This window comes from Triticum urartu, chromosome 1A (genome assembly GCF_056163025.1).
Source record: "Triticum urartu cultivar PI428250 chromosome 1A, HENAU_Tu73, whole genome shotgun sequence".
Taxonomy (NCBI): Eukaryota; Viridiplantae; Streptophyta; class Magnoliopsida; order Poales; family Poaceae; genus Triticum; species Triticum urartu.
In genome coordinates this window covers 111,668,304-111,680,894 of record NC_141873.1, presented here as the reverse complement: position 1 = coordinate 111,680,894, position 12,591 = coordinate 111,668,304, and positions in this window count along the sequence as shown.

The window sequence follows — 12,591 nt, the reverse complement described above, 5'->3', positions numbered from 1 at the left end:
CGAGGAGTTCCGGAATGGTCCGGAGGTGAAGAATTGTATATAGGAAGTCTAGTTTCGGCCACCGGGAAAGTTTCGGGGGTCACCGGTATTGTACCGGGACCACCGGAAGGGTCCCGGGGGTCCACCGGGTGGGTCCACCTATCCCGGAGGGCCCCATGGGCTGAAGTGGGAGGGGAACCAACCCCTGGTGGGCTGGTGCGCCCCCCTTGGGCCTCCCCCTGCGCCTAGGGTTGGAAACCCTAGGGGTGGGGGGCGCCCCACTTGGCTTGGGGGGCAAACCACCCCCTTGGCCGCCGCCCCCCATCTAGATGGGATCTAGAGGGGCCGGCGCCCCCTGGACCCCTATATAAGGGGGGAGGGAGGGCTGCTCACCCTAGCCCCTGGCGCCTCCCTCTCCCTCCCGTGACACCTCTCCCTCTCGCTGAGCTTGGCGAAGCCCTGCCGAGATCACCGCTGCTTCCATCACCACGCCGTCGTGCTGCTGGATCTCCATCAACCTCTCCTTCCCCCTTGCTGGATCAAGAAGGAGGAGACATCTTCCCCAACCGTACGTGTGTTGAACGCGAAGGTGCCATCCGTTCGACGCTCGGTCATCGGTGATTTAGATCACGACGAGTACGACTCCATCAACCCCGTTCTCTTGAACGCTTCCGCTCGCGATCTACAAGGGTATGTAGATGCACTCCTTTCCTCTCGTTGCTAGAAGACTCCATAGATCTATCTTGGTGATGCGTAGAAAATTTTAAATTCTGCTATGTTCACCAACAGAGTATGGATTCATCAGTTGCATGTGGTGAGCCGGAAGTAGGGGAAAAGCGGCTCAGCACGGTCGCAGCTGTTGACCACAGTGGTAGAAGTGCGGGCGACGCAGAGCAGTGTGATGGAGAGACCACAAAGACAAGGCGGCTCTGGGCCGGCCCTTGGTACTGTGACGACGATGGTTTAGCAACTCGGCGGATGAAGCCGGACGGATCAGAAGCTCTGAAGCAACGGCGGTGCAAGTCCGGTTCAGGCGGAGCGAGGCCGAGGCGGGCTGCAGTAGCGGCTCGGCGCGCCGGCGAGGCCGGTTCAGGCGCAACGAGGCCGAGGCGGGCTGCAGTAGTGGCTCGGCGCGCCAGCGAGGCCGGTTCAGGTGCAGCGAGGTCGAGGCGGGCTGCCGTGGCGGCTCGACACGCTGGCGAGGCCGGTTCAGGCGCAGCGAGGTCGAGGTGGGCTGCAGTAGTGGCTCGGCGCGCCGGCGAGGCCGGTTCAGGCACATCGAGGTCGAGGCAGGCCGCCATAGCGGCTCGGCGTGCCAGCGAGGCCGGTTCAGGCGCAGCGAGGCCGAAACGTCAAGCGATCCGGGGCCGGCGATTCAATGGCGGCTGGCCGTGCGATGAACCGGCGGCGGGCGCGGGGTGTCTCGAGGGCGTCTTGGAGTAGAGTTGACCCGACGAAAATAGCTTCAGGGGTGGCTTAGGCAACGGCGGATTACCCGTGGCAAGCTTTGGTGTTTCAATGGAGCGGGTCCGGCATGGCTGCGGCGATGACGGAAGCGATTCCAGGAACCCGCGGGGCAGGGCTCCTTCTCTGTCAGAGCGAGCGGCAAGAACCCGCGGGGCCGTAACTGGTCGTAGCAAAGGCGGCCCCAGAGCAGAACCGGCGCGGGCGCTGGACGGTTTAGCGCGGGATGATTCAATGGGGCAAGGAGACGCCATGGTGACTTAGAGGTATGAAGCAGCAAAGGCGCACCAGTGAACGTGCTCGCAGGCAGCAATCGAGGCTGCGGGGGAGGCTCACCGGTGAGCCTCCCTGCGCCGACAATCGAGGCTCGGCGGCGCAGGGAGGCTCACCGGTGGAGATGAGGTAGCATCTTGTCGGCGCAGGTCGGCGATTTACAGAGGTAAAGACGTACGGAGAAGCCGTTGACTTATGAGGCATACTGGTGCCGGCGAATGGGGAGCACCTGGCCACAAGGAGGACCGTGACCCGATGTGGCACGCTTGGCGGCCCAGTGGTTCGTGAAACCGTGGCGGGTTGAAAAGGTGGCGTGCAGGCAGTTCAGGCAGATGCACAACGCGAAGAGGCGGCCCAAAATGCGGCGGCCCCAGGTAGTATGCCGATGGAGGTAGCTCGCAGGCGGTGGCAACCTGCAGTGGAGATCGAGGCCGGACCGAAACCATCCTGGAAACAACTGCTCGGATCCGCGGTGTTTTTATGACCGAGGCAAAGTCTGAATCCATGCCCTTCATCCGCCGCAGGCGGACTCGGTGGATCACACTTGGATTCGGCAAGGCGGGTTACATCCACAGCTGGCGACTCGATCAGAATCATGGCGATGTGCGGGCAATCTTGACCCGACGGTGTGCAGGACTATCCTGATCTGGCGACTTGTGGCGATGTAAAGGTTACAGCAGCCTGCTGTCTGACGGATCGAGAGCCGCGCAAGGCAATAACACAAGCCCCTCCAAGAACTCCTCACCACCGTGCGCAGGCCCCACGGTGGGCGCCAACTGTCGTGGAGTTGTCACGGCAGATGTCCTAGTGTGAGGACTTAGTCGTGAGGCCAACGCATCTATGTGGTAGCTTGAGAGGGGTTGAGTGGAATCGAGAGACACAACGCAAGACAAAGGTTTAGACAGCTTCGGGCCCCGGGAAACATCGTCCGGTAACAACCCTACGTGCTATTTGAGGCTATCTCTCATTATGATCACGAGGAAGTCGCCATCAACCGGCTCTCCCAGTTAACCCTAACCCTTTAAGATTGTTTCTTCTTACTTGTCCCTCTTTGGGGAGCCCTGCCCCTCCTTATATATGTTGAAGGGGCGAGTTACATGTAGAGTCCAACTCGGACTTAAGACTTAACTATTATGACTTCTCTTCTTGGGCTTCTTAACATCTTGGGCTTCATAACGTCTCGGGCTTCTTAACGTCTTGGGCTTCATAACTCCTGGCAACCCAGTTACCACTGCCTGCCCGGGAGTTAACTGGTGCCGATTTAAGATGGTCTGCCGGGAGTTAACTGGTGCCGGTTTAAGATGGTCTGCCGGTTTAAGAATGTCTGCTGAATTATCATCTGACTTAACTCGTGTCTTAACTGTCAGCTGGTTTAACAATCTACCGGTTTACCGTTTGACTTAACACCAATCGGTTTACCACCTGCCTTAACACCTGCCGGTTTACCACCTGCTTTAACACCTGCCGGTTTACTAAGTCCCAGTCGGGTTATAACTCCGACCAGATCATATCGCGGGGTATATCCCCGACAGTAGCCGTCGCACCTTCTCACATAAGCCGTATGTGTACTATACTCCGACGGTGCTCCAAGATATTTTGTGTTGCATCTCACACGGTTGGTTATAATAAACTATGTGGGATCTACTTGAGTTTTCGTCTTGATTTGAGTTACATAATGTGGTCACAGTAGCCATGGACGGTGTTTGAATTGCTAGACCTTTTTATCTGTAGTGAACATGCAACTATATGTGTGTCATAAAAGAATTGGAATTATTCAGGGTTCGTTTGGACATTTTTGTGCATTAACTGAGTTTTCAATGCATTTATGTGCATAATTCAAATTTGAACTACATGCACATGCTCCAGTGCATATAAATTGGTTGAAAAATCAAATCTTTGTCCTTGGGTGCATGCTTAGGTCCCATGCAAGAAATGGGAATGAATGTCAAACACCCTGCCACCGTCACTCGGCCGCAAACATTGAGATGCCTGGTTTTTAAATTCTAGTAAATCCAAAACTCGTCTGAAATTCATGAAACTTGGCATGCTATAATGGAGCGGCATCAACATGCCATCGTAAATTTTTTGTCCCATTTGGAGCAGATTTGGGTATATGCTTCTCACAAACCAGAGCTTCTCACAACAAGCATGATTGTTTCGGTAGGGAACACCCCACCTTTGGGACGAAATGATATCCATTGTCTCTTATTGCTTTCAAAAAAAATTTCGTGTCAACATAGAACAACAGGAGTGTTGTGTTATTTTTTGTGATTTTTCGGGGTTCGTTTGGACATTTTTATGCATTAACCGAGTTTTCAATGGATTTATGTGCATAATTCAAATTTGAACTACATGCACATGCTCCGGTGCATATAAATTAGTTGAAAAATCAAATCTGTGTCCTTGGGTGCATGCTTAGGTCCCATGCAAGAAATGGGAATGAATTTCAAACACCAGGGCACCGTTGATTGCCGGCAAAATGTTGCGATACATGGTTTTTAAATTCTAGTAAATCCAAAAATCGTCTGAAATTCATGAAACTTGGCATGGTATCATGGAGCGGCACCAACATGTCGTGGTAAAAAATTTGTCCCATTTGGGGCAGGTTTGGGTATAGGCTTCTCACAAACCAGAGCTTATCGCAACACGCATGATGGTTTCGATAGGGAACGTCCCACCTTTGGGGCCGAAACAATATCCATTGCCTCTTATTGCTTTCAAATTTTTTCTCGTGTCAACATAGAACAATAGGAGTGTTGTGTCAATTTTTGTGATTTTTCGGGGTTCGTTTGGACATTTTTATGCATTAACTGAATTTTCAATGCATTTATGTGCATAATTCAAATTTGAACTACATGCACATGATCCAGTGCATATAAATTGGTTGAAAAATCAAATCTGTGACCTTGGGTGCATGCTTAGGTCCCATGCAAGAAATGGGAATGAATTTCAAATACCAGGGCACCGTTGATTGCCGACAAAACATTGAGATACATGGTTTTTAAATTCTAGTAAATCCAAAACTCGTCTGAAACTCATGAAACTTGGCATGGTATCTTGGAGCGGCATCAACATGCCGTGGTAAAAAATTTGTCCCATTTGGGGAAGGTTTGGGTATAAGCTTCTCACAAACCAGAGCTTATCACAACAAGCATGATGGTTTCAATAGGGAACATCCCACCTTTGGGGACGAAACGATATCCATTGCCTCTTATTGTTTTCAAATTTTTTCTCGTGTCAACATAGAACAACAGGAGTGTTGTGTAAATTTTTATGATTTTTTGGGGTTTGTTTGGACATTTTTATGCATCAACTGAGTTTTCAATGCATCTATGTGCATTATTCAAATTTGAACTACATGCACATGTGAAAGAATCGAGAAGAGGTGTCTAGGGGGGGGAGGGTGATTAGACCCTCAACAAAGAAAAGTAACAGTTTTTAATTTCTTTAAGTTGAGGTGGAGTTTTATCACAAGTTTAAACATTCACAATACATTTCAAGCAAGCATGACAAGAGTATATGAGCAGCGGAAAGTAAAGCATGCAAGTTGTGAGAATGTAAAGGGATGGGATTGGAGTATGCAAACGCAATTGGAGACACGGAGAGTTTTGGCATGGTTCCGATAGGTGGTACTATCGTACATCCACGTTGATGTAGACTTCAACCCACGAAGGGTAACGGTTGCGCAAGCCACGGAGGGCTCCACCCACAAAGGGTCCATGAAGAAGCAACCTTGTCTATCCCACCATGGCCATCGCCCATGAAGGACTTGCCTCACTAGGGTAGATCTTCACGAAGTAGGCGATGTCCTTGCCCGTACGAACTCCTTGGTTTAACTCCACAATCTTGACGGAGGCTCCCAAGTGACACCTAACCAATCTAGGAGACACCACTCTCCAAAAGGTAATAGATGGTGTGTTGATGACGAACTCCTTGCTCTTGTGCTTCAAATCATAGTCTCCCCAACACTCAACTCTCTCTCTCTCTCTCTCAAAGATTTGGATTTGATGGAAAGATAATTTGAGAGGAAAGCAACTTGGGGAAGGCTAGAGATCAAGATTCATATGGTTAGAATGGAATATCTTAGTCTCAACACATGAGTAGGTGGTTGAGGGAGTCCTGGATTAGGGGGTGTTCGGATAGCCGGACTATACCTTCAGCCGGACTCCTGGACTATGAAGATACAAGATTGAAGACTCCGTCCCGTGTCCGGAAGGGACTTTCATTGGCGTGGAAGGCAAGCTTGGCGATACGGATATGAAGATCTCCTACCATTGTAACCGACTCTATGTAACCCTAACCCTATCCGGTGTCTATATAAACCGGAGGGTTTTAGTTCGTAGGACGGCGTACACATCAACAATCATACCATAGGCTAGCTTCTAGGGTTTAGCCTCCTCGATCTCGTGGTAGATCTACTCTTGTACTACCCATATCATCAATATTAATCAAGCAGGACGTAGGGTTTTACCTCCATCGAGAGGGCCCGAACCTGGGTAAAACTTTGTGTCCCTCGCCTCTTGTTACCATCCGGCCTAGACGCATAGTTCGGAACCCCCTACCCGAGACCCACCGGTTTTGACACTGACATTGGTGCTTTCATTGAGAGTTCCTCTGTGTCGTCGCCGTCAGGCTCGATGGCTCCTACGATCATCAATAATGATGCAGTCCAGGGTGAGACCTTCCTCCCCGGACAGATCTTCGTCTTCGGCGGCTTCGCACTGCGGGCCAATTCACTTGGCCGTCTGGAGCAGATCGAAAGCTACGCCCCTGGCCGTTAGGTCAGATTTGGAAGTTTAAACTACACGGCTGACATCCGCGGAGACTTGATCTTCGATGGATTCGAGCCACTGCCGAGCACGCCGCTCTGTCACGACGAGCATGATTTAGCTCTGCCACCGAACAGTGCCCTGGAGGCCGCACCCGCGCCAGCTCCGACCCCTAATTCGGAGCCGACTGCGCCGATCGAGGATGGGCGGTTGGACGCCACCTCGGGGGCTGTGACCCCAATGGCAATTGAGCCGAACACCAGCCCCGTACTCTGCGAGACTCGCGACTCCAGGGAGCCGGACTCCTCTCCGGACTCCGAACCCTCCGCGCCCCTGCCGATCGAATCCGATTGGGCGCCGATCATGGAGTTCACTGCCGCGGACATCTTTCAGCACTCGCCTCTCGGCGATATCCTGAAGTCACTGAAGTCTCTCTCTTTATCAGGAGAGCCCTGGCCGGACTATGGTCAGCAAGGTTGGGGTACGGACGATGAAGAAATTCAAAGCCCACCCACCACCCACTTTGTAGCCACTGTTGACGACTTAACCAACATGCTGGACTTCGACTCCGAAGACATCGACGGTATGGACGCCGATGAAGGAGATGATGAAGAACCAGCGCCTACTAGGCCCTGGAAAGCCACCTCGTCCTATGACATATACATGGTGGACACCCCAAAAGAGGGAGATGGCGATGGAACAGCGGAGGATGACCCCTCCAAGAAACAGCCTAAGCGCCGGCGGCAGCGACGCCGCTCAAAATCCCATCAAAACAAACACGGTGATTCCAGCACGGGAGATAATAATACTCCGGAAAGCGCCGAAGAAAACCCCCTCCAGCAAGATTTAGCACAGGAGGATGGAGAAACCAGCCCTCATGAGGGAGCGGCAGACAGAGAGGTCGAGGACGATAATTATATGCCTCCCTCCGAAGACGAGGCAAGCCTCGACGACGACGAATTCGTTGTGCCAGAGGATCCCGTCGAGCAAGAGCGTTTTCAATGCAGGCTTATGGCCATGGCAAGAAGCCTCAAGAAAAAACAACAACAGCTTAGAGCTGATCAAGATTTGCTAGTCGACAGATGGACTGAAGTCCTTGCGGCCGAAGAGCATAAACTCGAACGCCCCTCCAAGAGCTACCCAAAGCGCAGGTTGCTACCCCGATTAGAGGAGGAAGTACTTGACGCGGCCGACCGGCCACCTCGTGGTCGTGACAGAGAGGCCTCTCGGCCCTCCACTCAAGCCGCACCCCGTACCAAGGTACGGGAATATGCGCCGGACTTACGAGACATGTTGGAGGACAAGGCAAGGCAAACAAGATCGTTCTACGGATCGCGTGGGCGCCCCACGGCTCGAGACGGCAACCGTCACGCCGGCCACAAATTCGGCAGGACCGAACACAGTAGACAAGGCTCACTGGAGCTACATCATGATATAGCCCAGTACAGAGGCACCTCACACCCACTCTGCTTTACAGACAAAATAATGGATCATCAAATCCCCGAGGGTTTCAAACCCGTAAACATCGAATCATATGATGGCACAACAGATCCTGCGGTATGGATCGAGGATTATCTCCTTCATATCCACATGGCCCGCGGTGATGATTTCCACGCCATCAAATACCTCCCACTCAAGCTTAAATGACCAGCTCGGCATTGGCTTAATAGCTTGCCAACATGATCAATTAGTTGTTGGGAGGACCTGGAAGCCGCATTCCTCGACAATTTCCAGGGCACTTATGTGCGACCCCCAGATGCCGATGACCTAAGTCACGTAATTCAGCAGCCAGAGGAATCGGCCAAGCAATTCTGGACATGGTTCCTAACAAAGAAAAATCAAATAGTCGACTGTCCGGACGCTGAGGCCCTAGCAGCCTTCAAGCACAATATCCGTGACGAGTGGCTGGCCCGGCACCTTGGTCAGGAAAAGCCAAAATCTATGGCAGCACTCACGACACTCATGACCCGCTTTTGCGCGGGAGAAGACAGCTAGCTTGCTCGTAGCAACAATATGACCAAGAAACCTGGTAATTCGGACACCAGGGATAGTAGTGGCAGGTCGCGTCGCAACAAGCAGAAGCGCCACATTAACGGCGACAATGCTGAGGATACTGTCGGTGTTCTGGGAACGGGGGTCCCCAGACTTGCCTGCCTGCGGCCTGCGGCGTGGCTCAAAGGGGGGCCCAGCGCGGCCCATCTTCACCAACACAAACCCAAGACCCTCGCGAGGGGCCAAGCCTCGCGGGGCGGACGACACGGAGCTTCCCCAGGCACGGCCTCATCAGGCTGGCTCACGAGGAGGCGGAGAGATCAAGGCGGGGTACCTCACGAGGTGCCCGTGACGCAAGCCATGACGACCAAGGGCGCCAGGTGGGTGCCAGCCCGTGCAGTGTCCTCCTTTCCTCTTTGGTGCAAAGGGGGCAAGCGCAGCCGCGAAGTACCGAGGCATCAGGAAAAGGTTGCTGTTTCGGTGCAACAAGACCAAGACTGGGAGGACTGCAAGACAGAGGTCATCGTGGAGCCCAAGACGGTGTCATCACTAGAGCTTTGTGCAGGCGAAGACTACTTTTGTCAGGATAGCTGATACTAGCTGTCCCCTTTCAAATTAGCCCGCCACTGTTGGCTCCCTTCCCGCTCGATATTTGGGAAGAGGACCAGGGCCTCTATAAATAGGACCAGCCACCCGCAGGAGGGGGCAGCTGAGTGAGAAGTTAGAGGTGGGAGACCGAGAGAGAGAGAGAGAGAGAGAGAAGGGTGACTGAACTCCTCCCAGCAGTTCATCGCCCCAGCCAAGAACAGACCCTCGCGAGGCTGTTCTTCCTTGTATTGTTCATCATCATCATCCCAAGAGGCAATCCACCACACCACACACTGGAGTAGGGTATTACACCACAACGGTGGCCCGAACCAGTATAAACCTTGTGTCCCTTGTGTTATTCTTCCCATAGCTCAGACCTTAGCGTGGCGGAGGGGTGCAGGTAGGTAGGAGGCGAAGTCTCCATGTGCATCCCAGTGTTCGAACCTCAAGGGTCTGCCGGAACCCGAAATCCGACATCTGGCGCGCCAGGTAGGGGTGCGCCGGGATTCGTCTTCCACCGCCCCGTTCTCCTCCGACCATCACGCCCATGTCTGACGCTCGTCAGGCCCGCGCCGAGCGCCGGGCCGCTCTCGCTTCCCGCATCGCCCAGACGGCCCCTGTCGGCGGGCGTCCTCGCCGTTCCCCGTCACCTGCCGTCAACGCCGCCACCGGCCCGGCGGGGGACAAGCAGCAAGCATCGTCTCAGCATCCGTCCGTGCGGCAAGACGGCCGCACCGCAACTCCCTCGCTCACCCCAGCTGGTTCTTCATCCCACGCGCTCCGCGCGCCCATGGAGGCTCGGGCTGCACTAATCGCGGCAAACGAGCTCCTGCGCTACCGTCCCGTCGACGACGTCTACGAAGAATGGCTCGACCGCGTCGCCGAACTCGTCCGCGCCGCAGGGGGCTCTCCTGCGCCGTCCGTTCCGCTGCACCGGACCCCGCCCCACGCAGGCGATGAAGCTCCGGCGGCGCCCTGGCCGCCTCCTCCTCAGGAAGGAGCCATGGCTCCAAGGCGCGTGGCCCCTGGGCGGAACCCGCTCCGTCAGGCGCCAGGCGGCAAGAGCAGAGCTGCCAAGAAGTCCCTCGCCCGCAAGAAGCTGCCCGGGCGCTCCCTGCTCCAGCACGTCGCGACCATGCTCCTCCTCCCGCGCGTCAAGACCCCGCGCTGCTCCCAGCTGCAGCGCGTGGGGACATGCAAGACCAAGCCCTCCGTCACCCAAGGCCTCCTGTGGCCACAGCAGGCTGCCGCGCCTTCGCCGCTGAGCTACGCGGCATCGCGTGGCCCGGCAAGTTCAAGCCAGACCTGCCTCCTCGCTACGACGGCACGGCTGACCCTGTGGAGTTCCTCCAGCTCTATGAGCTGGGCATCGAAGCTGCCAACGGAGATGAGAAGGTCATGGCGAACTGGTTCCCCATGGCGCTCAAGGACGGGGCCCACACCTGGCTCCTGAACCTAGCTCCAGGCACAATCTCCTCCTGGGACAAGATGCGCACCCGCTTCATCGCCAACTTCCAGGGCACTCGCGACCGGCCACCCGCCGTGAGTGACATGCGCCGCATCAAGCAATAGCCCGGGGAGACCCTGCAGAAGTACATCCAGCGCTTCAACAACGCACGCGTCAAGATTCCCAAGGTGACTGAGGAGGCCATCATCTCAGCCTTCTCCGACGGCATGCGCGACGTCAAGATGAAGGAGGAGCTGGCGATGCATGAAGAACTGTGCACTTCCTTGGAGTTGTTCAACCTGGCAACCAAGTGTGCCAAGGCCGAGGAAGGGCGTCTCTCCCTCCTCGAGCTGCCTGCCGCAGACCCAGAAGAGAAGAAGCCCAAGGCCAAGGATGTGAAGCGCAAGGGGGCTGCCGTGCTTGCGGCAGAACCAGACACCAAGCGGGGCAGAGATCAGCCTGAACCTTCCAAGGGCAGCCGGTACTGCATGTACCACGACCTCCACACCCACAACACCAACGAATGTCAAGAGCTCCGAGCCGTGCGAGAAGGAAGGATCGGCCGTCGCCCTGACCGCGGTGACCGGGGCTACGGTCGAGGAGGAGGAAGGAACGCAGGACGCTGGGAAGACCGTGGCCCGCGCCAAGGGTGGCGCGATAAATCTCGCGAGGATCGCTGGCAAGACCCGCCTCGCGAGGGAGACTGGAGGGGTCAGCCTCGCGAGGATCGCCCGCAAGGCAACGCAGGCGTCCCCCCCGCTGCCGCCGCAGCCAAGGAGAAACGAGGACCACCACCAGGACGAGGGGGCTGGGGGCTTCCAGGAGCCGCGCGCGATCGCCTGCATCTTGGGCGGGGCACAAGCCCCAGCCTCTCAACGCATCTTCAAGCAGTTCGCCCGCGAAGTGAACGCAGTCCTCCCCAGGCTCAAAGCCACGCGCCCTCTCAGGTGGTCGGCGTGCGCCATCACGTTCAGCTCAGCAGATCAGCTCAAGTGTGCGGCTACAGCCGAAGTCCTCCCGATGCTTTGTTCCCCAATCGTCAGCAACGTGGTGGTCACCAAGACCCTCATTGATGGCGGGGCAGGGCTCAACGTCCTGTCCGTGGAAACATTCAACAATCTCCAAGTGCCCTACAGCCAGCTTCAGCCAACCAAGCCTTTCTCCGGTATCACCGACGGCTCCACGGTCCCGATTGGGCAGGTCCGCCCCCCTGTCACCTTCGGGGCACACGACAACTACCGCACCGAGCTCATCCACTTCGACGTCGCTCACATTCGCCTACCGTACAACGCCATCCTTGGGTACCCAGCGCTGGCCAAGTTCATGGCCGTAACTCACCACGGCTACAACGTCCTCAAGATGCCAGGAAGCGGCGGAGTCATCACGGTGCCCTGTGAAGAGAAGGACGCAGTGTGTTCCCTGGAACGAGCCTTTCAGGCCGCGTCACTGGAAGACCCGGATCGCAGAAGCATGAGGCTTCCCGAGACCGCCCCTAAGAAGAAGAAATCGTCCGGCCCGACCACTCAGGAGGCAGCCCTCTGGGCCCGTGCCTGCCCAGGGGGAACCTCCTTCCATCACATAGGAAAGCGCGCCCGGTGCCCTCCTCGGGCAGGGCTCGGGGGCTCTCCCTGGAGGGCCATCGACCTAGCTAGGGTCACGAGGGAGGCGTTTGGGCACCACATGGAGACGTGTTTCGAAGCACGTTTCCCTCAAGAAGGAGCAAGGCAAGGAGATCCAGACCCTCAGGAGTTCGTCAGCAAGGCCATTCAGGAGCTACAGGAGTCAAGAGTCATGAAAGGCGGCCGCCGCCTACCAGCAGTGGCTCCCCATCCAGGCGAGGATGGTGGGCTGCGCGTCTGCATCGACATACCAGGGCTCAACCGAGTCGCCTCTCCGGAGCGCCTCTGGCCCTCGCGAGTGGGGCGCTGCGGAGGCCCACCCCACAGCTACGTTCGCATGCCTTACGGCTTGCCGAACGCGGCTGCCACGTACCAGCGCCTCACGAGGGGCATCAGGAGGCATGGGAGGCCAGGCGTTCCGCAGCCCTGGCGGGGATGGAGATGGTCCGCAAGGAGCCGC